General features: G+C 44.5%; 1 protein-coding gene across 2 annotated transcripts in view; it reads right to left on the reverse strand.

Moving 5' to 3' along the window:
* PDE4A (phosphodiesterase 4A) overlaps nucleotides 1-27,404 on the reverse strand; it is a 488,291-nt gene that overhangs the window by 417,577 nt on the left and 43,310 nt on the right. The gene's annotated exons all lie outside the window — the stretch shown is intronic.

Raw genomic sequence — 27,404 nt, forward strand, 5'->3', positions numbered from 1 at the left:
ACAGTTACATAATAAAATTCGTCCAGCTTAAATGCGCCACTAGGGGAAGCTTAGGAGCTTACTGAATACTAGTTAAACAGATCTTAAAGCAGGTATGCAAGACTTTTAAAACATGGCTGCCTTCCTATTCTCAGGAAGTGACATCATGTCCGTCGGTCTCCTTCCCGTTCACGGGATGGAGATGTGGCATTGTCATGTGACCAATGGACGTGATGCCACTTCCTGAGAAGAACAAAGCAGCCATGTTTTTTAGTCCTGCACAACCCCTTTAATATGGGATATGGAGAAGAACTCTTTAACAAGCAGCCATTGGGACTCTCAGTTGGTCGGCCTGGGTCCCACTCTTGACTCTCCCGATAAACAGCTGAATTTGACAGAAGCCACGGCCAACCAGATATGCAGTGGCCACTATAGGGCAAGTGTAGTATTACATGTTAGCCGTTCAGAAAGATTCTCCTTTCTGGGTCATGGAGGGTTGTGAGCAGAAGAGAGTAGAAGTAGGGATGCAGGTGATATTTTATTATAGGCTTTCTATTAACTCAAACACACATTTGCTTGGGGACTTCTTCTTACATGGCGTGGAGATAACCTTTATGGTATATGAAGTGTTCAGGGATGCATGACAACATGCCGCTCGCTTATAATGTAAATTTGCATACTTTCATACAGATAGATTAATCATTCCTAAACCTCATACACAAAGTTATTTGACTGGAGTCATTTTTCACTGCACATAAATTGTCAGAGGGGTCTCCATATTACAGGCCAAGTCATCACTTTCTAATCGGGAGGCGTCCAACCACTAAGGGTAAGTTCACACGGGGTATTTTGGACCGGAACCCGATCCAAAATACGGGTAGCCACGACTGAATGCTGGTGCACTGCACCGGCATTCAGTCGCGCACTCCGTCCCGGATTAGGCCTAATGGATGGACCTAGGAGGGAGGAGGGAGTGTCTTCAGGCCGAAGTGTGAAGTGAAACAGCCTGAAGAACGAGCATCACACTTCCGAGCGGCTCACATTGATTTCAATGGGAGCCGTCTTTTTGGTCAGGATTTTGAGGTGAATACGGCTTCAAAAATCCTGACCAAAAAACCCTAAGACTCCTTGAAAAGCCCAATGTGAGTATCCGTGTGCTTACTCTCTATTAATAAGATCTAGATCTATTTTGAAGGTCTTATCTGTAGTCTATACGGAGAGGATATAATGTGTGATGTTGGCACATTGACCAGGGAGAGAGGAGAAGTGCGGCATGGCTGGAGTAGGTCCTATTACACACTCCTGAAGATGTGGCCAGAGAAGCAGAGATCTGACCAGGGAGTCACAGACCAAGAAGAAGTATTGAGTAGACCCATACTAGGGAAGGTGACTATCGTAGTAACTGTGGAGAAGAGACAGGGGTATGGCTGCTATCACAGAGGAATTGTACTGTTGGAAGCTTTAGTATGTTATGTGTTAGGGAGAGGGAGGCTTCCCTTATACAGGCCTAACGCCTGAAAACTGAGAAGTCACCATTGGAAGGTTGAACAATATTACTGTTTTGCTTCGGTGTTCATATGTCATCTACATAAAGAGCTTCAGTAACCCCTGTATGTACCAGGACCCAGTTAACTTTCCTGCATCCCAACCTGAATGTCTCATGTTAGAGCGCTGTATCAAAAATACAGACCTATGAGATAAGTGGCTGTGTGACATAGCCAATGCTGCCAATCCTTGTCAACACGATAAGATTACACATGTTACAATCCAAATAGGTTGCAGTACATATTTGATTTCCCACGATCCCTCATATCTGTATAAGGTGTGCAGGGTTGGACACAAGAACGACAACCAGGTTAGTACTGAAAATAGTTTTACTAACGTTTTGAACATGGCATAACAGTGACAAATAGGAGCAATGTAAAACAGTTCAATAACAAGATCTTCATTTGCAGCCTCTTGGCCTGTGCTAGGGGAGTCTCCCGGCCTGTGCTAGGGGAGTCTCCCGGCCTGTGCTAGGGGAGTCTCCCGGCCTGTGCTAGGGGAGTCTCCCGGCCTGTGCTAGGGGAGTCCCCCGGCCTGTGCTAGGGGAGTCTCCCGGCCTGTGCTAGGGGAGTCTCCCTTGTATGTCTCACAAGTAATGAAGTAGGGGAACCTACACCTTAATCCTTTAGTGACAACTGGGAATAACGTTCAACTATGGCCCCTTTGTCCACTGGGCTTTCTGGTTCCTAAAATGCTGCCCTCTTTTGCATGGGGTGTTTGGTCCCTCACCAGAATTGGTTCAATCTTCCATGTCAGCGTTGCTGGGTCCAAACCTGCTTCTGAGGCAAGAGCTTGGTCTTTTTGCCCCTTTCTGATTCTCGTCTCACAACCACTTCTTTCCTTTTAGTTATGCGTTTCTTGGCTGGTGACCTACTGGGGACCTCCTTCAACCTCCTTGGGTCCCAAGACCTTCCTAACCACCGTGCATTATTACACTGCTGCCTTCTAGTGGACCAAGGGTGGAACACGCTACATCTGTGCGGTTCCATCTTTTATGTCTGCCTAGTTACAATTTAATGAATTCTAATGACAAGTAATTGATGACCGGGGCTTTCTTCATCTTTTATAACAGAGAATCCCATCCCCCTTATACTTGCAGCGTTGCAACAGAAGTCAAAGTGCGGCAGGGGAGCGAATCGCTGCAGACATGAAGTACAGAAGGCTGCTGATAAAGCAGCAGCCCGCAGTAATTGTGTGTGCTCTCTGAAGGGCGCTATCACCGGTACTCACCACAGAATGGCTGGTGATTGAAGTTTAATTAGAAACAAGTTCTGGGAATATGGGATCACTTATTGAGGCGGAAAATGAAATACTTGTTCTAGCAAAAGCCCGATCTGTAGCACTCACTATGATTTCATTACCACAATCCAGACAGCAGCCCACATACCGGCATCTATAATACTGACAGCATGTACATCCAGCACATAGTGTACATAGCTACTGTCTCCATAGGCATCCATAATAATGACCGTGTATACAAGGGGAACTCCAGTACACATAGACACTATCTATAGAGGGACCCTTATTAATGACTGTGCATACAGGGGCGTTCCAGCACACAGTATACTTAGCTACTATCTATACTGGGATTCATAATATTGACTGTAGCTACAGCATGTAAGGCAGTGATAGTCAACACCTGAAACTTACAGCCAGAAACTACATACATGTACATCATGGTTGACCTGCTGTTGTACTCCTAGTGTGGTGCTGCCACCTAGTGGAGCCATAGAGTAGACAGATGTGCTGAGTCACTGCTGTTACCTAATTGTACAAGGGATAATGCAGAGAGGTAGTAGGGTTTGTTGTGTCTAAGAAAGTCCACTGTTTTGGTGTGGTTTGCCTGCTCTAGCGTTTCGGCAGCTCTTAAGCTGTCCTGCTGCTGAACTCGTTCCTCGCACCGGCCTGTGATTGTTCTGGCATCTCAGCAGCTCGCTGGGATGCCATATAATGAATTTGTTGTTGACATTGATGGTTCGCCTGCTCCGACGTTTCAGCAACTGTCAAGTTGTCCTGAGCTGAACTTGTTCCTCGAGCTGTGCCCGTGATTGTTCCAGCATCTCAGCAGCTCACTGGGACACAATGTAATGAGCGTGTTGTTGGCATTGATGATCCGCCTCAGCTCTGCTTGAGGAGAACTCTGTGACTTCTGGCTTCCTTCATAGCTCTCGTTGTTTTAGAATTTTGCAACAAATTAGATTTTCTTTTTCCTGGCATATTTAAAAGTAGCAAACTGCCAACTTAGATTAAAGGTGTTTGCCCATCCAGTGTGTCAGCACTACCTGGAGCAGATCAGATAATATGCAAATGCATGTACACAATTCACTGAGGATTAGCTGAGTGTTTGCATAGAGACATAACAGACCTTATTATCAGAAGCTGAGATAAACTGCTTTAGTATGTGAACATAAATTCATAACAGTCGTGAAGCCAAGTCATTTACTGGGATAAAAAGTAGTCTATGTTTTAATCGAGGTTACAATCTATCTATGTGCCAAATTTCATCCAAATCCGTTTAGCTGTTTTTGCTGATTGACTAACAAACACACAAACATGGTCGTGTGCATGCTGCCTAATACTGAACCTGGGTATGACTACAATCTCTCCACTCCCCTATCGCTATACCACTTCAAAAAAAGCCCTTAAGAGCTGCCAAAAAAACGTGTATGAGCTGCCATTGATAGGTTAATCCGTATTCAGTGTAACATGGCGGATTTTGCGGTATACTGGGAAGTACCAGCATACTTTCTGGTTTGTTAGCACCCTCGAATCTACACTCACCGGCCACTTTATTAGGTACACCATGCTAGTAACGGGTTGGACCCCCTTTTGCCTTCAGAACTGCCTCAATTCTTCGTGGCATAGATTCAACAAGGTGCTGGAAGCATTCCTCAGAGATTTTGGTCCATATTGACATGATGGCATCACACAGTTGCCGCAGATTTGTCGGCTGCACATCCATGATGCGAATCTCCCGTTCCACCACATCCCAAAGATGCTCCTCTATTGGATTGAGATCTGGTGACTGTGGAGGCCATTGGAATACAGTGAACTCATTGTCATGTTCAAGAAACCAGTCTGAGATGATTCCAGCTTTATGACATGGCGCATTATCCTGCTGAAAGTAGCCATCAGATGTTGGGTACATTGTGGTCATAAAGGGATGGACATGGTCAGCAACAATACTCAGGTAGGCTTTGGTGTTGCAACTATGCTCAATTGGTACCAAGGGGCCCAAAGAGTGCCAAGAAAATATTCCCCACACCATGACACCACCACCACCAGCCTGAACCGTTGATACAAGGCAGGATGGATCCATGCTTTCATGTTGTTGACGCCAAATTCTGACCCTACCATCCGAATGTCGCAGCAGAAATCGAGACTCATCAGACCAGGCAACGTTTTTCCAATCTTCAATTGTCCAATTTCGATGAGCTTGTGCAAATTGTAGCCTCAGTTTCCTGTTCTTAGCTGAAAGGAGTGGCACCCGGTGTGGTCTTCTGCTGCTGTAGCCCATCTGCCTCAAAGTTCGACGTACTGTGCGTTCAGAGATGCTCTTCTGGCTACCTTGGTTGTAACAGGTGGCTATTTGAGTCACTGTTGCCTTTCTATCAGCTCGAACCAGTCTGGCCATTCTCCTCTGACCTCTGGCATCAACAACGCATTTCCACCCACAGAACTGCCGCTCACTGGATGTTTTTTCTTTTTCGGACCATTCTCTGTAAACCCTAGAGATGGTTGTGCGTGAAAATCCCAGTAGATCAGCAGTTTCTGAAATACTCAGACCAGCCCTTCTGGCACCAACAACCATGCCACGTTCAAAGGCACTCAAATCACCTTTCTTCCCCATACTGATGCTCGGTTTGAACTGCAGGAGATTGTCTTGACCATGTCTATATGCCTAAATGCACTGAGTTGCCGCCATGTGATTGGCTGATTAGAAATTAAGTGTTAACGAGCAGTTGGACAGGTGTACCTAATAAAGTGGCCGGTGAGTGTATATTTGTGAGGTGAGTCAGATTTCGGAGTTCCTTCGCTCTCTGATCCCATATGTTAATGCGCTATTGTCCTGGACTCCGGGGTAACATTATTCTATGAGTAGGAGCTGAAATCCTGGAATTGTAATTATTTGTCAAGTCATTTCTACAAAGTAATTAAAATTATCCATGCGTCTTACTAGGAAGTCTATGTAAAGCCGGTGCTTGGCAGGAAGTCAAAAGTACTAAAGAAGAACTGACAGGAACAGGTTTATCGAAATATTAATAAAGACATAGGTGAGCAATCACAAAGCAAAATGACTATTTCCCCCTCCCTTTATCTAGTTTTCACAGGCTATGATTGAGTCTGCAGACACCACTAGGGGGAGCTGGCTACATTTGAATTTTTATGAGAACTGCATAAAGGTAAAAGCAGAGAGCGCCTCCTTGTGGTAGCTTCAGGAAACTTGTTTTACAAGAGGGCTTATCACCTCTCCTCACGTCTGTTTGAGTATCTACTTGAATTTCCCTTTAAAATATCAATTATGACTAGAGATGAGCGAACAGTGTTCTATCGAACACGTGTTCGATCGGATATCAGGCTGTTCGATGTGTTCGATTCGAATCGAACATCACGTGGCAAACTCAAAAAAAAATCGATTCCCCTCCCACCTTCCCTGGCGCTTTTTTTGCACCAATAACAGCGCAGGGGAGGTGGGACAGGAACTACGACACCGGAGGCATCGAAAAAAATCGGAAAAAGTCATTGGCTGCCGAAATCAGGTGACCTCCATTTTAGACGAATAGCGGATTTCAAATCCGGGTCATATGAGAATGTGAACTTTGTGACTAAGAGACAGGGATAGCTGTACAGGCAGGGATAGCTAGGGATAACCTTTATTTAGGTAGGATTGTTATTAAAAATAACTTTTTGGGGCTCTATCGGGTGTGTAATTGTGATTTTTGTGACATAAACTTTTTCCAATAGGAATGCATTGGACAGCGCTGATTGGCCAGAGTACGGAACTCGACCAATCAGCGCTGGCTCTGCTGGAGGAGGCGGAGTCTAAGATCGCTCCACACCAGTCTCCATTCAGGTCCGACCTTAGACTCCGCCTCCTCCGGCAGAGCCAGCGCTGATTGGCCGAAGGCTGGCCAATGCATTCCTATGCGAATGCAGAGACTTAGCAGTGCTGAGCCAGTTCTGCTCAACTACACATCTGATGCACACTCGGCTCTGCTACAAGATGTAGCAGAGCCGAGTGTGCATCAGATGTGTAGTTGAGCAGAACTGGCTCAGCACTGCTAAGTCTCTGCATTCGCATAGGAATGCATTGGCCAGCCTTCGGCCAATCAGCGCTCGCTCTGCCGGAGGAGGCGGAGTCTAAGGTCGGACCTGAATGGAGACTGGTGTGGAGCGATCTTAGACTCCGCCTCCTCCAGCAGAGCCAGCGCTGATTGGTCGAATTCCGTACTCTGGCCAATCAGCGCTGGCCAATGCATTTCTATGGGGAAAAGTTAGCTTGCGCAAATCGCAAGCTGACAGGGATTTCCATGAAATAAAGTGACTTTTATGCCCCCAGACATGCTTCCCCTGCTGTCCCAGTGTCATTCCAGGGTGTTGGTATCATTTCCTGGGGTGTCATAGTGGACTTGGTGACCCTCCAGACACGGATTTGGGTTTCCCCCTTAACGAGTATATGTTCCCCATAGACTATAATGGGGTTCGAAACCCGTTCGAACACTCGAACAGTGAGCGGCTTTTCGAATCGAATTTCGAACCTCGAAAATTTTAGTGTTCGCTCATCTCTAATTATGACACCTTTTTTTGTAGAACTCTGCATTGTGATGTTCCTCTGTTATTCCTGCTGGAAATTTAGGAATAAATTGTCACACAAACGTTATCAGTGGTCAATGTCTATGTCACCTGTACACTAGAGAAGTGGTGGAGACATGCGAGAATAGGGATCATGTTAGAAGGTGGGACACACCCTAGAGAGGATATAGGAGAATAGGGACCATGTTAGACTATGGGAGACACACCCTAGAGGAGACATAGGAGAATAGGGACCATGTCAGACTGTGAGACACACCCTAGATGAGACATAGGAGAATAGGGATCATGTCAGACTGTGAGACACACCCTAGAGGGGGTATAGGAGAATAGGGATCATGTTAGACTGCGGGACACACCCTGGATGAGACATAAGGAGAATCAGGACCATGTTAGACTATGAGACACACCCTAGAGGAGACATAGGAGAATAGGGACCATGTTAGACTGTGAGACATACCCTAGAGGAGTGGAGGAGACATAGGAGAAAAAAACCCATGTTAGACTGCGGGACACACCCTAGAAGAGACATAGGGACTATGTCAGACTGCGGGACACACCCTAGAGGAGACATAGGAGAATAAGGACTATGTTAGACTGTGAGACACACCCTAGAGGAGACATAGGAGAATAGGGACCATGTCAGACTGTGAGACACACCCTAGAGGAGACATAGGAGAATAGGGACCATGTCAGACTGTGGGACACACCCTAGAGGAGACATAGGAGAATAGGGACCATGTCAGACTGTGGGACACACCCTAGAGGAGACATAGGAGAATAGAGACCATGTCAGACTGTGGGACACACCCTAGAGGAGACATAGGAGAATAGGGACCATGTTAGACTGTGGGACACACCCTAGAGGAGATATAGGAGAATAGGGACTATGTTAGACTATGAGACACACCCTTGAGGAGTAGATAAGACATAGGAGAATAGGAATCATGTTAGACTGTGGGACACACCCTAGAGGAGACATAGGAGAATAGGGACCATGTTAGACTGTGGGACAAACCCTAGAGGAGATATAGGAGAATAGGGACTATGTTAGACTATGAGACACACCCTTGAGGAGTAGATAAGACATAGGAGAATAGGAATCATGTTAGACTGTGGGACACACTCTAGAGGAGTCTGTAGTCTGTATTCTCCTATGTCAGCCTATGAGACCCTATAAGAGAAGATCAGACATACTGTAGGTTAATAGGGACCATATCAGACTGTAGGACACACTCTAGAAGAGTAGATGAGACATAGGAAAAGAAGGACCATGTCAGACTGTGAGATGCACTATAGAGGAGTAGAGAATACATAAGAAAACAGGGACCATGTTAGACTGTGGGATACCCCTTTAATAACAAATGCACATAACAATAACAAATAACAATATTCCAGAGGCTTATAGCAGAAAATGATCTCCAGCTACCAATGTTGGATATTTCCTTAGAAAAAGCTATAAGGTCGTCTAAACTCCCCTCCCAGTGTCCTAGTCCAAGACTGTGATGATTACAGACTGGTAATAGTAATTGTGGGCATGTACGTTGATTGGCACACAATGTCATAGTTGACTCTTTGGCTGATAACTGGATAGCACTAGTGAAGACCGAGTATTTTCATGATGACCTTATCCACTGCCCTACAGTTTTGCAGCCATGTAATCAAATGTAACATTCAAAAATAAGACTCAAAAATGACAACACATCCTTTATGTAGAGTTATACAGGTTTTATTGCTTTGGCCTTAAAGTAAAATGGCAGGAAAAAAACCCTCTTTTATTCAGCAAACTGGACCTACTAAAGTCCTGTATGGTCGTCTTTGACTTTGAAAGCATTTGGTTCGGCATGCCATCTGATAGCAGTCTACACATACTAATGATACTATTAAGAACTATTAGTTCTATTTGAGATGTCTTCCCTGCTTTCTGTTCCAAACAAAGCTTTCAGTATTGGGTTAAGGAGTGGGCAGAGCAGGAAGTGTAAGAGGCAAAGCTCTAGCCAATAGCTGCAGAACAGGAAGTGTATGAGGTGAAGCTCTAGCCAATAGCTGCAGAAAGGAAGTGTATGAGGTGAAGCTCTAGCCAATAGCTGCAGAACAGGAAGTGTATGAGGCAAAGCTCTAGCCAATAGCTGCAGAACAGGAAGTGTATGAGGTGAAGCTCTAGCCAATAGCTGCAGAACAGGAAGTGTATGAGGTGAAGCTCTAGCCAATAGCTGCAGAACAGGAAGTGTATGAGGTGAAGTTCTAGTCAATAGTTGCAGAGCAGGAAGTGAGGTCAGAAAAAAGGGTGTGATTGAGGCAACTTCTTATGCACAGCCCAATATTATGGGTAGACCCCTCAGAAAGAGGTTGCTTTGTCAGACTGTAACAATGTATTATATGGTTGACAATTCATTTAAGTGGGCACAGACTAATACTATATAGGAGACCCAGATGAAGGGTCATAGGATGTGAGAAGGCCTTAGGCCACGTATGGCTGCGTTTGTACCTGGCTATATGCAATAAAGTAAGTGCATCAATGGAGAGTGCCCCTGCATCTTCTTTTTCATTATACTATATTGCTGTAAGAACAGCAATGATAGGCAGTACACAGCTTCCTCTACAAATAAGAACTTGCATCAAGAGCGGACATATCAGTGGTGTTACAGCCCCTATCACCTTAACAGTAGCTGTGTGCTGTCTATTGTATTGTAGGTATATGCCTATGCTAATGAACTACATGTGTATTAATAGAGAGAACTAATGGGTTAGGGGGGAAAAACAAGGGGCGTATAACTTTTCTTGCACAAGTCTCCTAAGCTGTCTATGTCCACCCCTGGATGACCAGCAGGAACCTATGCAAGACTCCTCTTTCTAGAGGTCCAAACCCAAGGATCGGAAAAAGTATGTGGACCAGGAAATGAGCAAGAGGGTCTTGAAAGCCAGAACCATAATGGAGGGCCCCGTTTTATCTTTTACCCTGTGCAGTGGCTTGTTGACACCCTCTGGCACCTAACTTTGGCAGCACATGCCCTGATCAGCCCCTTCCAGTTGCTGTAGTGCACACAGCCATGTCAAGTCCAACCAGAGACAGAAACAATAAAAAAATGTAACAGTATAAATGCATTGTGTGTCTTTCTAAAGTAATAAAAAGGGAAATGTATACAGATCCATTTAACAATTACCATCAATGATGTCTATTAGCGTGGTCATCATTGTACAACAGCGTTGATATAGATTGAAAACCCCGTCTTTATCCACTTAAGGCCGCACATCTTCGACATGCTCAACCTACTGCGGATCATAACTCAGCAGAAAACATTAGAATATAACACAGAGAGGGTCAATAAATAAGACATATTGAGAGGGATATAATTATTTTTCCGGCTCAGTGACGGAGATTGTAGCGAACAGATCATATTATCAAAATGTCCAATCAGTCAAAGCAAGGCCAGGGCGAGGGGGCTGCGGGATCTATTACATTAGGGAGACCACAGTCTGGGCAAGAGAGGCTTATTACATTTCTATTACTGTATCTCTACACCCGGGAGATCCAGGGTTCTGCTGTAATCTAGTCCAGCATTGATTCTGTAGATATTGGGTATGTTTTTTTTGGGGGGGGGATGGTGATGGTACCACAGATATAATAGATGTAATAGTTGGCCAAAATGTACAATTCTAATAATTGGTCACTTTCTTACAGACTGACTGTGTGATCTCTCAGAAGAGCTAATGTACAACAAATTGCTGGATATGATAGGAAGGTGTCAGGACATATAGAGCATCACAGCTTAAAGGGATTCTACCATTAAAATAGAATTTTTTCTCGATCACACGTAGGAATAGCCTTAAGAAAGGCTATTCCTCCTCTACCTTTAGATGTCTTCTCCGCGCCGCCGTTCAGTATAAATCCCGGTTTTCTTCGGTATGCAAATGAGTTCTCTTGCAGCACTTAGGACGGTCCTCAGCGCTCAAACAGCACTGGGAGCATCCCCAATGCCGTGAGAGAAATCTCCAGCGACACCTCCATCTTCTTCAGGAACGGCCTCTCAAAACATCTTCTTCCGGCGCAGTCGGTCAAACTTCTAGGCCTCGGGCAGAGCTGACCGCGCATACCCACAGGCCACAAGAAAATGGCCGCTTACTTACTGTGGCGTCGCTAGAAAGTTCTCTCGCAGCATTGGAGACACCCCCAGTGCTGTTTGAGTGCTAAGGCCCGTCCCTAGTGCTGCGAGAGAACTCATTTGCATACCGACGAAATCCGGGATTTATACCGAGCGGCAGTGCGGAGAAGGCATCTAAACGTAGGAGAAGAATAGCCTTTCTTAAGGGTATTCCTATGTGTCAACGAGAAAAAATGCTATTTTAATGATAGAATCCCTTTAATGCATATAAGCTACGTAGTGGCAGACCAGTCAGAGTGCCCATGCTGACCCCTCTCCTACCCCAGAGTACAAAACTGGACCATAATGCAGTACAAGAAGGCCGCCTGCCTTGCTTCATATGTGTCACTTTAATGTTAAGGAGATAGCACCAGGATGTATTATGGGAGTAGGCAAGTTGGTAAAGGCAGTGTGTGGCCCTTGGCAATGTTCTCCCGGGAAACCTTGGGTCCTGGTATCATGTGAATGTTACTGTGGCATGTACCACCTACCTAAATGTTATACAAACCATGTATACCCGCAGCAGTGTCTATGCTAGTAGTAGCAGTTGGTCATGGTCAGGCTCACGGTGGCTGTAGTTGACTTCATTGACCCTCCAGCACTCTTTGGGGCTAGTGCAGTGACAAGAGGGCCTACAGTATGGTTGATGGTAGTAGCAGTATCCCCTGGGCATTTCTCTGTAGTAAGCCTCCTTGAGCTTGATGATGGATGGAGTGCCCTTGATGGTGAATGCAAAAGAGAGGACTCTGGAGACAGTGTTGAATGGTGTAATTCATGGATTTCTTGAAGTAAGACAAGAATGGTGGCAGCATTCTTAGGAACCAAAAGGCTGGAACTGAGGCTGGTTTATTGTACTCCCTGGGTGTCAGGCAATGTCTCCCTTACTGGAGCCATTTTCCCCTGAAAACATGTGCTTTGCAAAAACACCATAAATGCCTGCAAAGGGTGCCCAACCTAGCCTGTAACTCATAGGTTGGATCACAGCTAGGAGGTTCAACCAAAATGACCTCCACAGTCTTGGTGATGAACACTGGTTCCAAAAAGTAAGGGGCGATGACCCATCTACACAGTGACATGTGAGCTGATGAATTATCAACCTAACAAGATACTCTATTTTACACCTTCGTACTATCTAGGAAGGAAGAGAATTGCCTGACTGTCCTAACTTGAACAACCTAATTCGAGGGCTGTTCCATCAATTCATCTTCAGCCTAAGTGGTATGTTCCAATTAAAACAACAAAGGTATCGTACAGCAAAAATAATTTACTAGGTGCAAATCCACCCAAAACCATATTAGATAAGTGCAAATAATTCAATTCTTCTGTTTTCTACAGGGATGCTACACCTCCTAATGCTAGTGACCTCTTTCAGTAGGACAATGGTCGAGGAACATGAGAAACAACGAGCTGTTGTAAAGCCGCCATGTTTTTCTAATCTTGTACAATGCCTCTTCCGACTGTTCACACTAGAATAGCCTATCTTTCTGGGAGTCCAGGATTTTCTCTGAGTTTCCTGGACATTCGGGAAGAGTAGAGAGCATATCCCCAGGCCTGACAGAAACCTGATGAACCTCAATCTAAGTCAATGGCGTCCATCAGACTAGATCATTCTCTGTTTGCAAGGTATCTGCAATTGCGAACAATATACTGAGAACAACTAAGGTGTGTGCATGGGATATCAGGGTTCCATGACACCGTATACCCATAGGTCTCTGTACTTTGAGTTGCTTTGCTCGTGTGGGACTCTCAGGTCTTTGTGATACTATGTTATTGCTTGGTTCACGCTTTCAGATGGGGTCCAGAACACAATCTGACAGGAACACTCTCCGTGACCCCCATCATTACAGTATCAGGATTTCCCAGCAATCATATTATATGTTCCTGAGCTCCGCCGCTCCAGAAAACAAATTAGATTCCAGTAATTTACTATACGGTGGCAATGTGGTTTAGATTAGTCCTGTAAGAGTGAATTCGTAGGCCTCAGAGTGGATTATCTCCGCGAAGAAAATCCTATAACATCCCGGTGTTTTACAGAACGCCTGCTGGAGCACATAAACGTTGCCCGATGCTATAGACGACTTATGACTATGTGCAGCTCAGCTTTGTGAGGATTCTCAATGCCTGAGTGCTGGGAATATTACAGCAATTATCGTCAGGCTTAGATCCAAGAGCCACCATCCCCTTTAATACTCCTGTACTATAATAAATGAGGAGTGTAAATGAATGTGTAAAATGAGTGTGACCCCTGACACTAGCACTCAGCAGACAAGATAAGATCTGGCTGTAAGATGGAACGCGGGATCCTGTCCATTAGCAGTGAAGGCAATGGGAACAAACAGTAATGATGAATTCCAAGCAGGTGCATAGGAAAGCAATGTAAGGGGGCTGTTATTCACCTTAGCAGATGCTTCTCCTTCTGCTACGGCCCTGCTGAATCGGACCACGGCTCTCCTGCACTGGCTGCATGCCAGACCCTAAAGCAACCTGCGCCCAAAGATGATATCAAGCTTGGCTTGGGAAACTGTCCTACTATGCTGTGCCCGAAGATCATTCCTGGGCCAAGTCCTGGCTCTCACTTCTTTTCTTATCATTTAAGCTCTGATTCCCCAATCCTGACATCGGCCTATTCCTGAATCTATTGCTTCTGCCTCACCCTTGGGAATGTTTTTCTGGTACCTATTGTTCTACTCCTGGTTGTGACCCTCAACTATATTAATGGCCATGGTCTTGTCTTATCCTTTAACCTATCACATCTTCACCACTCTTCTGGTGACGAACCATGGCTCATTCCCTGACTACATTACTACTGCTCCAGTACTACAGCTGACTATGGTGACTATGTTGAGGACTGGGCCATATAGAGCATTTATTTATGGGTTTTCTTAGGCCCCATTCACATCTGCGTTTGGGCTTCCATTCGGGAAATCCGCTTGGGGACCCCTGAATGGAAACCTATACGCATTAAAAAGCGGTTACCTGGGAAACCACACGGACCCATAAGACTATAATGTGGTCCATGTGGTTTCCGCTCGGTTTCTGCATGAAACATGCGCGAGAGAACATTGCTGCTTGCAAAACCTTCTCTTTGCATGTTTTGTGCGGAAACCGAGCAGAAACCACATGGACCCCATTATAATCGATGATAACCGCTTTTTAATGCATATAGGTTTCCATTTGGAAGGTCCCCAAGTGGACTCCCCGAACGGAGACCCTAATGAAGATGTGAATGGGGCCTTAGCCAAAAATATCAATTACCTACACTAAAGATATGCCACCAATATCAGATCTGTGTGGGTGTGACACTCCCGAGAACACCTGATTTATTTGGGGTGTTGGGTCCCCAGTCATCTGAAATTGATGTTCTATCCTTAGGATGGGTGATCAATATTTTTAGCCTAGAAAACTTCCGGGTTTCCTAAAACTAAGTTATTCCTAATGCTTGGTACCCCAATCTAGTCAGCACAAGGCTAAAAACAGCGCCTGATCTCCTCAAGGTGACCCATGGTTCTCCTTTCAACAGGGGCATAGGCAAAGAAAATGCAGATATAGCAATTTCTTTGGGGTCCAAAGACCTCTCTACAACATAAGAAGACACCAGTCTTATGCATAGCACATGGTAAGTCGGGGTCCCATTACAGATTTTGCTTTAAGTTACGCCTCCACCTCTCAGACATAATTTTTCCAGATTTTTTACTTTTCATATGACACTCCCAGACAGGTTTCCCTACAAATACCACAGCTGAATGTGACGTTACCAGCAGCGAAAAAACATAGTCGTCTCCTTATTGTCAATGGACCCTTCGAGGAAACAGAGATTGTCTAAAGTGGAGAACCCCTTCAAGGACATCACTGAGGATGGAATATTTTTTGTTCTGTTTTATAGGGAAATATCCTATTTTGCTATATTTTTTTAAACTTTTACTTAGTTTTATATTATTAAGATTTGTGAAATTCCTACAGCGGCAAGAAATGACGAGAGGTCTTGGGTTGACAGAGCTGTCGGCTGTGTACATTACTGTTTACATCCCCGCCATGCGGAGGTTATTAGGAGAGTTTATGTGCACGAAGCTCTGATTCATTTTATGCATTTCTGATTCATATTCTCTGTGGGATTGTGTATTTATCTTGTATAACTCCAGTATGTGATCATGCATTTAGGTTACAGTAATCAGGCCGCATAGTATTACAGCTATAGATCTAATCCATTTCATAATCTTATTCAGAAGAATACCCCAAATTATAGAAGAACTTCGCTTGTAAAAACAGGGAGCAGTGTATGGATGGAAAGACTTGGGGCAAGTCCAATCCACTTTAGCAGAATCCGCTGAGAAGGTGAAAGAACCTTGTAAATGTGACCTATAATAGTTTTACTGTAGACTATCCTCTGGAGGTTCTCATGAAGATAAAGTTCACAAAATGATATATTAGTTAAATCAAGTTTTTACAATTACTGATGGCATCCCAGCGGACACTGCATAAATGTGTTATTTTATATTATTTCCTGTGTCACCATGTTGATGTATATATTATTTTATATGTGTTTCCCCATATTTGTTTGTTCTGCATTTTTCCATAAGTGTTATCCCCTCCTTTTTCCTGGAGTAATCCACTGTGGTTTGGCACCTCAGCCAGTCACTGGCCTGGGCGAAAAGATGATCAGTGAGTAGTGTTGAGGGCTAGCAGATCTACTGACAGTCCTCTGCAGCCCCTGAGGGAGAAGAGGTTAGGCTCTTCTTATAGCCACATGCCCAGTAGCCTGAGAGATTCAGCCCAGAGACATAAAGGAATTGCTGGCAGCCTCATAGAAGGGAAAAAGTGTGCCACGTGGAAGAAGTTGAGGTTGACTACAGCTCCCCTGTCAGGACCAAGCAGCATCCAGGTAGCCTAGTTACCTTGTAACTTCATCTACAGTGTTGGCCAAAAGTATTGGCACCCCTGCAATTCTGTCAGATAATACTCATGTTCTTCCAGAAAATGATTACAAGCACAAACTCTTTGGCAATATCTTCATTTATTTTGCTTGCAATGAAAAAGTACAAAAGAGAATGAAAAAAAATGTCAAATCATTGATAATTTTACACAAAACTCCAAAACTGGGCCGAACAAAAGTATTGGCGCCCTCAGCCTAATACTTGGTAGTACAACCTTTAGACACAATAACTGCGCACAACTGCTTCCGGTAACCAGCAATGAGTTTCTTACAAGGCTCTGCTGGAATTTTAGACCCTTCTTCTTTGGCAAACTGCTCCAGGTCCCCCCTGAGATGTGAAGGGGGCCTTCTCCAAACTGCCATCAAGAGATCTCTCCTCCCCCACAGGTGTTCTATGGGATTCAGGGCTGGACTCATTGCTGCCACTTTACAAGTCTCCAGGGCTTTCTCTCACCACCATTTTCTAGTGCTGACCTGAAGTGTGTTTTGGGTCATTGTCCTGCTGGAAGAGCCCTGACCTCTGAGGGAGACCCAGCTTTCTCACACTGGGCCCTACATTATGCTACACAATGTGTTGGTTGTCTTCAGACTTCATAATGCCATGCACACGGTCAAGCAGTCCAGTGCCAGAGGCAGCAAAGCAACCCCAAAACAGCAGGGAACCTCCGCCATGTCTGACTGTAGGGACCGTGTTCTTTTCTTTGAAGGCCTCTTTTTTTTCCCTGTAAACTCTATGTTGATGCCTTTTCCCAAAAAGCTCTACTTTTGTCTCATCTGACCAGAGAACATTGGCAAACTCCAAACCCTTCCAAACACCACCACACGGCTCAGGGTAAGAGAAGACCCCTAGAAGTGCTCTCAGAAAACTACCGCAACCATCAAGTACATCATAAGCCCCCTCAATTATATCCAGCCTAGGAGGTGGGCTGGAGGAGTTTAGTTAAATATCTTTGGCCTAGCGTTGACATAACAGTTACAACTACATCTCCCATCCTCCAGTAACCACCACTGTGTTGCAGAATATCCAAATAAATTCTTGAAATACTGCAGTTTGCCACTAGAGCAAACACAATTAGCGTACACTTCCTGTTCTTGTGTTCCTTATCAGCTTTGCTGTGTAGATGAGGACATGATACAGGGTCATGAGCTACCTCCATAAGCTAGAATGGAAATCTGATCTAGGCAGACTGAATGACCACCATGTGATACTATAATTCCCTTGCCTTCCACTGGCAAAATTATCTGTTTTCCAGCCAGATCTACAGCGATCATCTGCTTGCTGCCGCAACTCCATTCTGATAAGAAAGCTGCTTTAAGCTGAGGCCCCACGTTGCAGAAACGCAGCGTTTTTTTTTTCCTTATTGAATACCTCACCAGCTATGGTCTTAAAATGCACATTTGGAATCCTTTATAGTACCTTGCAGAAATAGCTGTTTCCTTACCGATTGCAATAAAACAAGGACTAAATTGGTCTCTTGTAGAAGTGCTTGTTTAGGTGTCATTGCTAACTTCAGCAGTCCGCCTCCGTGTGCCTCTGCACCACAGTTACTTCTTTCCTAATAACATTTCCCAAGAACAATGTGACCTTTTCGAGGGCATTCCCTGCCTGTCACAGTCTCTTGTCTTTATTACTTCTCGCTCGTAGGTCTTGTCGTGGCTTCCACATTTCATACCATTGATTCTATAGCAAATAAAGCTGCAGGAAGAATATAATTGTGTCTTCACATCGAGATCTCCTTTACTAGTGATGAAATCTTTCTTCTTCCTCTTTATAAACTCCATCGCATTGACTCCATTTCTTATTTGGCAATCATTTTATGACATTTCTGAGATGGAGATTTCATGACTTTGTTGTAATAAATCTGATTCTACAGTGATCCTCCTCCGTTGTATGATACCAGTGGACGGCTGAACTTCACCAACTATAACATTTTTATGGCGTCCCCGCATCTGAAGCCTGCACAGCCTGCAACTGGCAGACCAAGAGGTGCAGGTGGGATTGTAAAAATCGCTGTAAAATCTATTAGAGTAAGATCAAGTCCATCCATCAGCCATTATGCATCAGGTTTTATACATTTTCCTTCGCCTGGATGGAGGATCAAAGAAACCAAATAGAAGATTCCAGCTAATGCTCTGTTCACACTGGCTTACAAGTCTAGAAATTAAATTTTTGGGGGGTGAGATACATATTGATTGGTAGGGATTCAACACCTGGAACCCTCCATAGATAGGTGACAGCAGTGCTCAGGTGAGCCCCGATTCCGCGTCACAGGCTAGTGACGTCATGTTCATTCATCCCATAGCCTGTTTGTCGTTGAGTTCATTCACGTGAATGGGTCTAGTCACCACCAGGCTGGTTCCTCTCTGGTCTGGTCTGTTTTAAGTGATGAGGCCATTTTAAAGGTAATATTCATTGCTGTTTGAATAAATAACTAGGAAAGGAATGTGGAAATAAGTCTTCCTCTTTGCTCTAGCGCCAACCCTTTGGAAGGCAGATCAGTGGTGCCTTGTAGAGATGAGCGAACAGTGAAATGTTCGAAGTTCAATTCGAGTAGCCACTCGATACTCGACTGTTCGATCGAACATCGAATCCCATTACAGTCTATGGGGAATAAATACTCGTTTAGGGGGAAACCGCTATTCGACTCAGGAGAGTCACCAAGTCCACTATGACACCCCAGGAAATGATGCCAACACCCTGGAATGCAACTGGGACAGCAGGGAAAGCATGTCTGGGGGCATCTAACATGCCCAAGTCACTGTATTACGTCGGGATCCCTGTCAGCTTGTGATATGCGGAAGCTGAATTTTTGCCATAGGAATGCATTGACCAGCGTTGATTGACGAATGCCATACAGAGTACAGCGTTCGGCCAATCAACGCTGGTTCTGCCGGAGGCTCGTCTGTGAGGAGGCGGAGTCTAAAATCGGACCAGAATGGACACTGCTGTGGAAAAATCTTAGACTCTGCTTCCTCCAGCAGAACCAGCGTTGATTGGCCAAATGCTGTACTCTGTATGGCATTCGGCCAATCAACGCTGGTCAATGCATTCCTATGGGGAAAAGCCAGCTCGCGCATATCGCAAGCTGACAGGGATCCCGACCAGATAGAGCCCCAAAGTGCTGGGTGAGTAACATTCCCACCTAAATAATGGTAATCCCTAGCTAACCCTGCCAGTACATCTATCCCCGTCTCACAGTCACATAGTTCACAGTCTCATAGGACCCGGATATTAAATCCACTGTTCGTATAAAATGGAGGTCACCTGAATTAGCCAGTCAATTACTTTTTCAGATTTTTTTTCGATGCCTCCGTTGTCGTTCCTGTCCCACCTTCCCTGCCCAGTTATTCGTGCAAAAAAAGCGCCAGGGAAGGTAGGAGGGGAATCAAATTTTTAGTGCGTTTGCCACCTGGTGTTCGATTCAAATCAAACATCTTGAACAGCCTGATATCCGATCGAACATGTACTCGATCGAACGCTGTTCACTCATCTCTAATGCCTTGGAAACCTGCCAACGGGCCGAAACACATTGGTTAGGAGGTTGACCGCATGTTATCTTAGGACATTTTCTTCTCTTTTGGTAACAATTATTTGGTAGCGGTGCCCCAAGGAATTTTTTTCAGGGGTTCCCTGAGTTTAGAAAGGTTGAGAAACACTGCTGTAGATCAATGCTTGGTTTATTGGAAACCTAGAAGCATAATAAGGGAATATAGCCAAGCTAAAATAACTCCTCCATAAGGAAGAGGGTCCCATGTGTAGACAGCTGTTTGGAGGTTACTGCTTCTTATCAGGGTGCTGGCTGGGTCTATGAGAGATCTGTATAAATAACTAGGGCATACATAGCCCTTGGCAAGCGTTCGGACCACCAACTGGCCTTAGCAGTCACTTGGCATTTGTCTCCAGGTCACTGCTGAACCCAGTAGAAAAATATTCCTTCAGCACAAGAGGTCTATAGTAAAACTTGACTTTTATTGGAAAAATATAAAAAATAGGTACCAGACATAGGAAAAAAGATGTAGAAAAACTTACATGGTCAATTCCAAGTATGCATGTATGGTTGAAGACAGACAAGCCTACGCGTTTCGGGACATCCGTCCCTTACTCATGTCAATGAGGTCAGAGAGTGGCCTGAATGGAAATGGACCATTCTCCTTGTTCTCATCGAGGACAGGCTGACCAGAACTACTTAATTTACACGATTTTTTAGCTTTTATGTAAATTTGTATTTGACTCAAGCAACCCTTTTAAGGACAAAGTCAAAAACTATTTAGTAAAAACACCCCCCCTTCCTCCACGAACAGATTGTATGAGATTTCCTACACAGCTATAAGACGTTCTTAATGTTTCTTTCTAAGTACTAAAATGCATTGTGTAGTTAAAAAATGAGACATATAGCTGTCACCTAAAAGTGACATATGGTTCGGTCTGAGCACGCAAGCCTTTTCTTTTGCATACTTTATACATCAGGATTTAACATATTTGGTATAAACCGTATAGTTTTCACATCCCCGCACTAAGATGATAACAGTGTTCTGTCCTAGCTTGGTGATAGATGTCTAATGCTGGAATAAATCCAGGCACGAGAAGAAAAATCGCAATTCAGCAGGACCGCAACGTGTCATGAGAGGGTATCTCTGTACAAGCTTCATGCTTATAACAACCACGAATACCAGAGGCGTAGCTATAGGGGGTGCAGAAGTTGTAGTTGTACCTGTGCCCAGTTGCCTTAGGGGATCCAAAGGCTCATCTTCCAAATATGAAGACAGGAGCATTATAAATAGCACAGGGAAGGTGGAAGAGTCTGGATACAGAAATCCAGGAGCTGTAAGGTACCCCAGTTACAGATACAGTCGCCCCCATACTTACCTGTGCATCCTCGTTCATAGCTTCAAGCTCAAGGGCCTTGAAGCAGAAGCTTTAGTTGATCCCTGTATGTACATGGTTTGCGAGAAATATTTGTCTACATTTTTTTGTGCCAAATATTTGTGTCATGGGGAGTCAGAATTTTGGAGCTTTTAGAAACCCTCCATATCTATGAAGGTCTATACGACAGATTCAGTGGCGTAACTTGGAACGGTGGGGCCCCGTGGCGAACTTTTGACATGAGGCCCCCCCTGACCGACATCGACGACCTTGACTGACTGACCCCCCCCCCTCCCCCCTGCGTGATCTATTATGTCCCATAGTGGCCCCTGCACACAGAATTATGTCCCATAGTGGCCCCTACACACGGTATTATGCCCCATAGTGGCCCCTGCACACAGTATTATGCCCCATAGTGGCCCCTACGCACACTATTATGCCCCATAATGAACACCCATGAACAATTATTATACTCTGGGGTCTTTTCAGACCCCAGAGTATAATAATCAGAGACCAAGGGGGGATACAAACATATGAAAACACTGTCACTTACCTAGCCCTGGCTCCGTTGCAGTCCTCGGTGTATTGGCCATCTTCAATGACATCAGAATGTCACATGACCCGGGACACAGGTCCCGGACAAGTGACGTCAGGGACGTCACACAACTAGGCCCGATGCCTGTCTGGAGCGCGGAGAGGTAATTAACACTGTTTTTTATGTTCCCTTACCTCTCCCGGGCCTCTGATTATTATACTCGGGGTCTGAAAAGACCGCTGAGTATAATAATAGTGTTTGTGGGGCCTGTGGCATCACTTACCGATCTCAGCCCCTGCCAGGATCCGTAAGTAAATAGGGCCCATTACCGGTAACGGCCTATTAAGAAAAAAAAAAAAGCTGCTACCCCAGTAGTTACGCCACTGGACAGATTCATAAATATGTCTAATATTATTACCCGAATTCATAGTTTTAGACAGCGCAAAGACCAACAATATTGATAAATGTGCCCCACTGTGTCTCTATGGTAACAGACAACAAACAAACCCTATGTAGTCTGATCCTACAGACATAATCCCTTCTATCCGTCCTCTACTTCTGACTAGCCTACAACATAAGTGTTAGAACAAAGGTACAAATGGAAAAACACAAGACTGCCTACAGTGCCTTATCTGTAGGGATTGTAATGGTTGCACTTGTGACCAGGCCCGTAAACTAGGGGGGCCCAAAACCGCCCCTCACCACACTAGGGCTGATTGTACCTCTTTGATCTCCTTCCTGATTTCCTCTGATGGCTGTCAGTCTGTGCATCATATATCTTTCTCCCCTGCTCTCTGGTGTGTTCAGATGCTCCTGTGGAGGAGACAGGGGAAGAAGATTTATGATACACAGCATTTCACTGTCAAAAAGGAGAAAAAAAATGTACCTTTTAATGCCAAATGTATCAGTCAGTCAGCACATAGTCATGGAGAGATGCGGCAACACTGATGGGCATGGGAATGATGGAAAGCTTTTGTGCAAAGACAAGTTATGGCGGGGATATGGCAGCTATATGGTTAACATACCACTGTATTTAGCTAGGGCGGGGGACATGGGCAAATTTTAAAGAACAACTGTGGGGTAAGTGTCTTATTTTGCTAGTTTTATACGCCTGGAATCCTGGACGAGCCCTTTAAGGACAGTCCTCATATGAGAGAATCCAGAAAGAATGGAAGTCATATTTTTCACTGTCTTCTCTCCCCCTCCCAACCACTATTTGTTTTGTGGACGGCGACCTTTTGACTTGACTTTATAGTTATAAAGATGATATATGTGAAAGGCAGTTGTCAACATGCGGGAAAGTGTTCCTTGCGTTATATTATTTTCTTTTATTCTTTTAGATTGTTTTTTATGACTTTCGTCCTGCTCAGAATAATTTGACCTGAAAGCGCTTTTCCTCACGTTGCCCTCTCTTGACGTTTTGACAATGTGCTTGTCAATCCCCATAGGCCTCTGCCGTTCTCTCATTGACAACATGGCTGAGTAGAGCTGACCATCTGCTCTGGTTGTCATTGCTGGGAATAACGCTCCCCCAGAGACGGGGCTGGAGCGAGATTTTTTGTTTGTGCTGAGCTCCGGTTTCACATTTCTGCATTGTACACAAACAAATATTAATTTCTACGGTTCAGTCACTTGCTTGGCGCCTCGGTTCTGAAGAAGAATGGCCTGTGCTGAGAATGACCTGGCATCGTGTCGTGCAAACATCATAGACTTCCATCGCTTCCCAGCTGGGAAATGTTTGCTAGATCAATACTTCTGATAGATGCAGAACATTTTATATTCAGAAAGGCAGATCTCAACCCCGATACTCCACTAAGCCTGTAACCACCATGAAAACATTAACATACATAAGAGGCCATATTTGTGACTCCAGGTCAGCTACATCCATATCTCCCAGCTATATATAAGGGGACATGCACAAAATGGTTCTGGCCCCCATATCTACAGTGTCAACCACAATTCCCCAAGTATCAGCCCCAATGCCTTTACCACAGTGACAGCCATTAAGTTGTTGGCCAAAGTAGATTTACTCGGAGTGTAACTTGACATTTCTGGTGTCCAATATGAAACCAGTAACAGAACCCTCCAATTGCACATGTTGGGTCCCCCGAACCATCTATTTCAACAGGTGACTGCAAATTCTTCATCTCATATAATCCTGAAAATGCACTTACGTCATGACATATGTATAACAATGATATCTCACTACAGATACTGGGATAAACCCATTGATGTCGGAGTATAGTGATACTAAACACAGCAATGTCACACGGCATTAGTACTTAAATAAACACAGTGATATGGGACGTAACTAAAGACTTTGGGTCCCTACCCCCTTCCTACAGCGTATTCTTGATAGTGATGGTTACGGGCGCTACAGCGGTACTTCAGATACTTGAAAGGGATACAGCTTTAGTACCTCCAACTGCAGTTATCTGGTGGGTAAGCAGTGCTGCGCCCGGTATGTAAACAATACAGTGGGGATCTAACACCCTTTGAAGATACCGTTACATTACATAGTATCTGTTTTATAATCACCATGCAATGTTATTACAGCCTGTAATAATAATAATAGTGCACAGCTGTTATAAAACAGATGGCGTATGATATGAATAGTGAAGGGCCCCACACAGTATAATATGTTCCACAGTGGTCTCCACACGATATCATATACTCCACAGTGGCCCTGACACAGTATTATATGCTCCACAGTGGATCCCACAAAGTATAATATGCACCACAGTGGACCCTACACAGTATAATGTGCACCACAGTGGACCCTACACAGTATAATATGCTCCACAGTGGACCCTACACAGTATAATATGCACCATAGTGGACCCTACACAGTATAATGTGCACCACAGTGGACCCTACACAGTATAATATGCACCACAGTGGACCCTACACAGTATAATATGCACCACAGTGGACCCTATACAGTATAATATGCACCACAGTGGACCCTACACAGTATAATATGCACCACAGTGGACCCTACACAGTATTATATGCTCCGCATAGTGGCCCCACACTGTATAGATAGCTCCCAAGAGACCCTCCTAAAGCCGCTTCAGGTTAACCCCACAAAAATTGGCAAATATTTGTGAGGTTCAGGCTTCCACTTACACATACAAACAAACACATACTTAACTTACCTCACCTTTCCTAGGCATCCTCGCTTCATCCGGCTCTCTTCAGCATCTTCTTCGGTCCTCTTCTGCCTGCAACTAAGGTCACGCACCCCAGACATTACTGCTGAGGCTTGTAATTAGGCCTCAGTGGTTATGTGGGGCGCACTGATGTCATTACACTGGCATGCCTGGTGTGAATGCTAGGGCCCAATCATAGTCCCCAAGCAGTCATGTCTGGGTCATGTCACCTGAGTCACAGGCAGGAAGAGCCCCAGGGAGGATGCTTAGGACTATCAGAAGCCCAGGAGAAGTGAGTATAAATATTTTGTATTTTTAGTCACCTGGACTGGCGACATCCCGGGCCCCTTTCCATTAACAATATGCATAGCGGTCAGAGAACCAGGCTTTCCCCGACCACTATCATGATGGTCTGCGGCCCCAGTATCTCCAGCAGGCTACAAGCCCTGTACCCCTCCATGCCTTATTGTTACAGCCCTGACAGTGATGTCACAGTATAATATTAATAAATACAATAGCTCACATGTAGTAATGGACCTTTCAGCCATTGTACTCGGCATTACTCAGCTATTAGTTTTATATAATGGAGTTAATATTTCAGTCTCCATACTGTCAGACAATTACAATAAATGGCTGAAAATGAAATCACGGGAGCTACAATTCACACTACATTATGTTTAGACTTTGCGCTGTGGTATAGCAGGTCAGAAATCACGGCAAAACAGCAGGTTTGCTCTAGGAACTCTAAAGGCTCCGGAGGTCTGACCTCAGTCATTGTTGGCAAGTTCTAGCAACAGCAATGACATCAATGTATACAACATGTTGCCATGTTCTTCTCATAGGTTAAAGAGTTTCTGAAATGTCAGGAGGAATAACAGAGGAGCAACACAATATGCAGAGTTATAAGCGAATGCAGGTCTTCTTTAAGGGCCCGTTCCCACAGTGTAACGCTGCGCTCATTCTGACACGTAAACACGTGTCAGAGTGAGCGCTTCAAAACAGAATCCCATTGACTTCAATGGGTTCCGTTTTACGCGTGCTACACATTGAAATCAATGGGAGGCTTTTTAACCTATTGATTTCAATGTGTTACGCGCGCTAAACGGAACTCATTGAAGTCAATGGGATTCTGTTTTGAAGCGCTCACTCTGACACGTGTTTACGTGTCAGAATGAGCGGCGCGTTACTCCGTGGGAACGGGCCCTTATAGAGGTTTCTGGCTTCTAGTGAATTTGTTTTGAGAACAGACTAAAAAAATATAACCCAAAAGTTAGGTTAGTCAAGTCTCCTTGGTGTTAATTTCAAAATTCAGAAACGCAATCTCATTGTGAAAAGCCTGAGCCCGATAATATTTGAACTAGATTCATGTCCATCTTGGCGGAGAGAGGGAACCAGCTGCTGCGGAGTTATAACCCGCTGTGCCCTGCCAGCCCTGCCTCAGTCATAGATCTGTTCCTATATAAACCCATAATCTGGTATTTTTAGTCCTATAAGCCGCTCACCAGTCACTAACTCTGCTCTACCTCCAAATTTACTCCACTTTGAAGTTAAAATTTATAAATAAAAATTTTGGCTGATTCACAATTCGCCATCCAGAATTCCTGTTCTCCGACATCTCCAAATGATTGCTCTCTGACTCCGAGCCCAGTTACAAAGCAAAAACTCTCTGATTTTTTTTGGCTTCGGCAGAATAAACACTAAAAAATGTTCACTATAACAGCAGATGAGGGATCAGAACAAAAAAGGACGGTCGCTCTGCCTAAAACCTTCTGTCCCATCTGACAATGGTCACGACGCAAAGTTGCTTGGCCCTGATGCAATATCTGTGCAGTTTGTAAACTTTGGGTCCCTGCAAGCACCAGAGCGCAAATGTTACTGCTACTGCTGCGCCACCTACAACTACACCCCTCCAGCCTACTGCCATACAACATCCTATGTCTAAGCATTTGAGAATCCATTTTAGCAACCCCCCACCCCCACCCCCCTAATAAAAAGTTATATCTGGGGTCATCTTGTCACTGACCTTACTGTCTTCCCCACTTATACCACAATGCATTTGCTAGCACCCCATACTGTTTACCAAGCAGGACTAGTAGCGGCACCAACTTGACATTTAGGGGTCCATTAGGTTTGTGGTCCCGTAGAGATTTTAGCAAAAAAATAAAAAAAGATGTAAATTAACTGGCCACTTTTAACATGATAGCCAACGTGATCACCATCAAAAGATGACCATCACTTTACGTAAAATGATATTTTTGTTCTGAAAATATAATAATTTGCAGGTGTGAACCCAGTTTTAAATTGTTTTTATTTTATGTTATTCTGTGTTAGTGGCTGTATTTATTGTATTTTATGTCTTCTTACCCCTTTGTGTATGTTTCTAGCTTACCATTTCTTTGTGTTCCCCTTGGTTTTTATCCACTGTTTGGCTATTCCTCTGTTTTAG

The sequence above is a fragment of the Leptodactylus fuscus genome, chromosome 5, assembly GCF_031893055.1.
Source record: "Leptodactylus fuscus isolate aLepFus1 chromosome 5, aLepFus1.hap2, whole genome shotgun sequence".
NCBI classification, from domain to species: Eukaryota; Metazoa; Chordata; class Amphibia; order Anura; family Leptodactylidae; genus Leptodactylus; species Leptodactylus fuscus.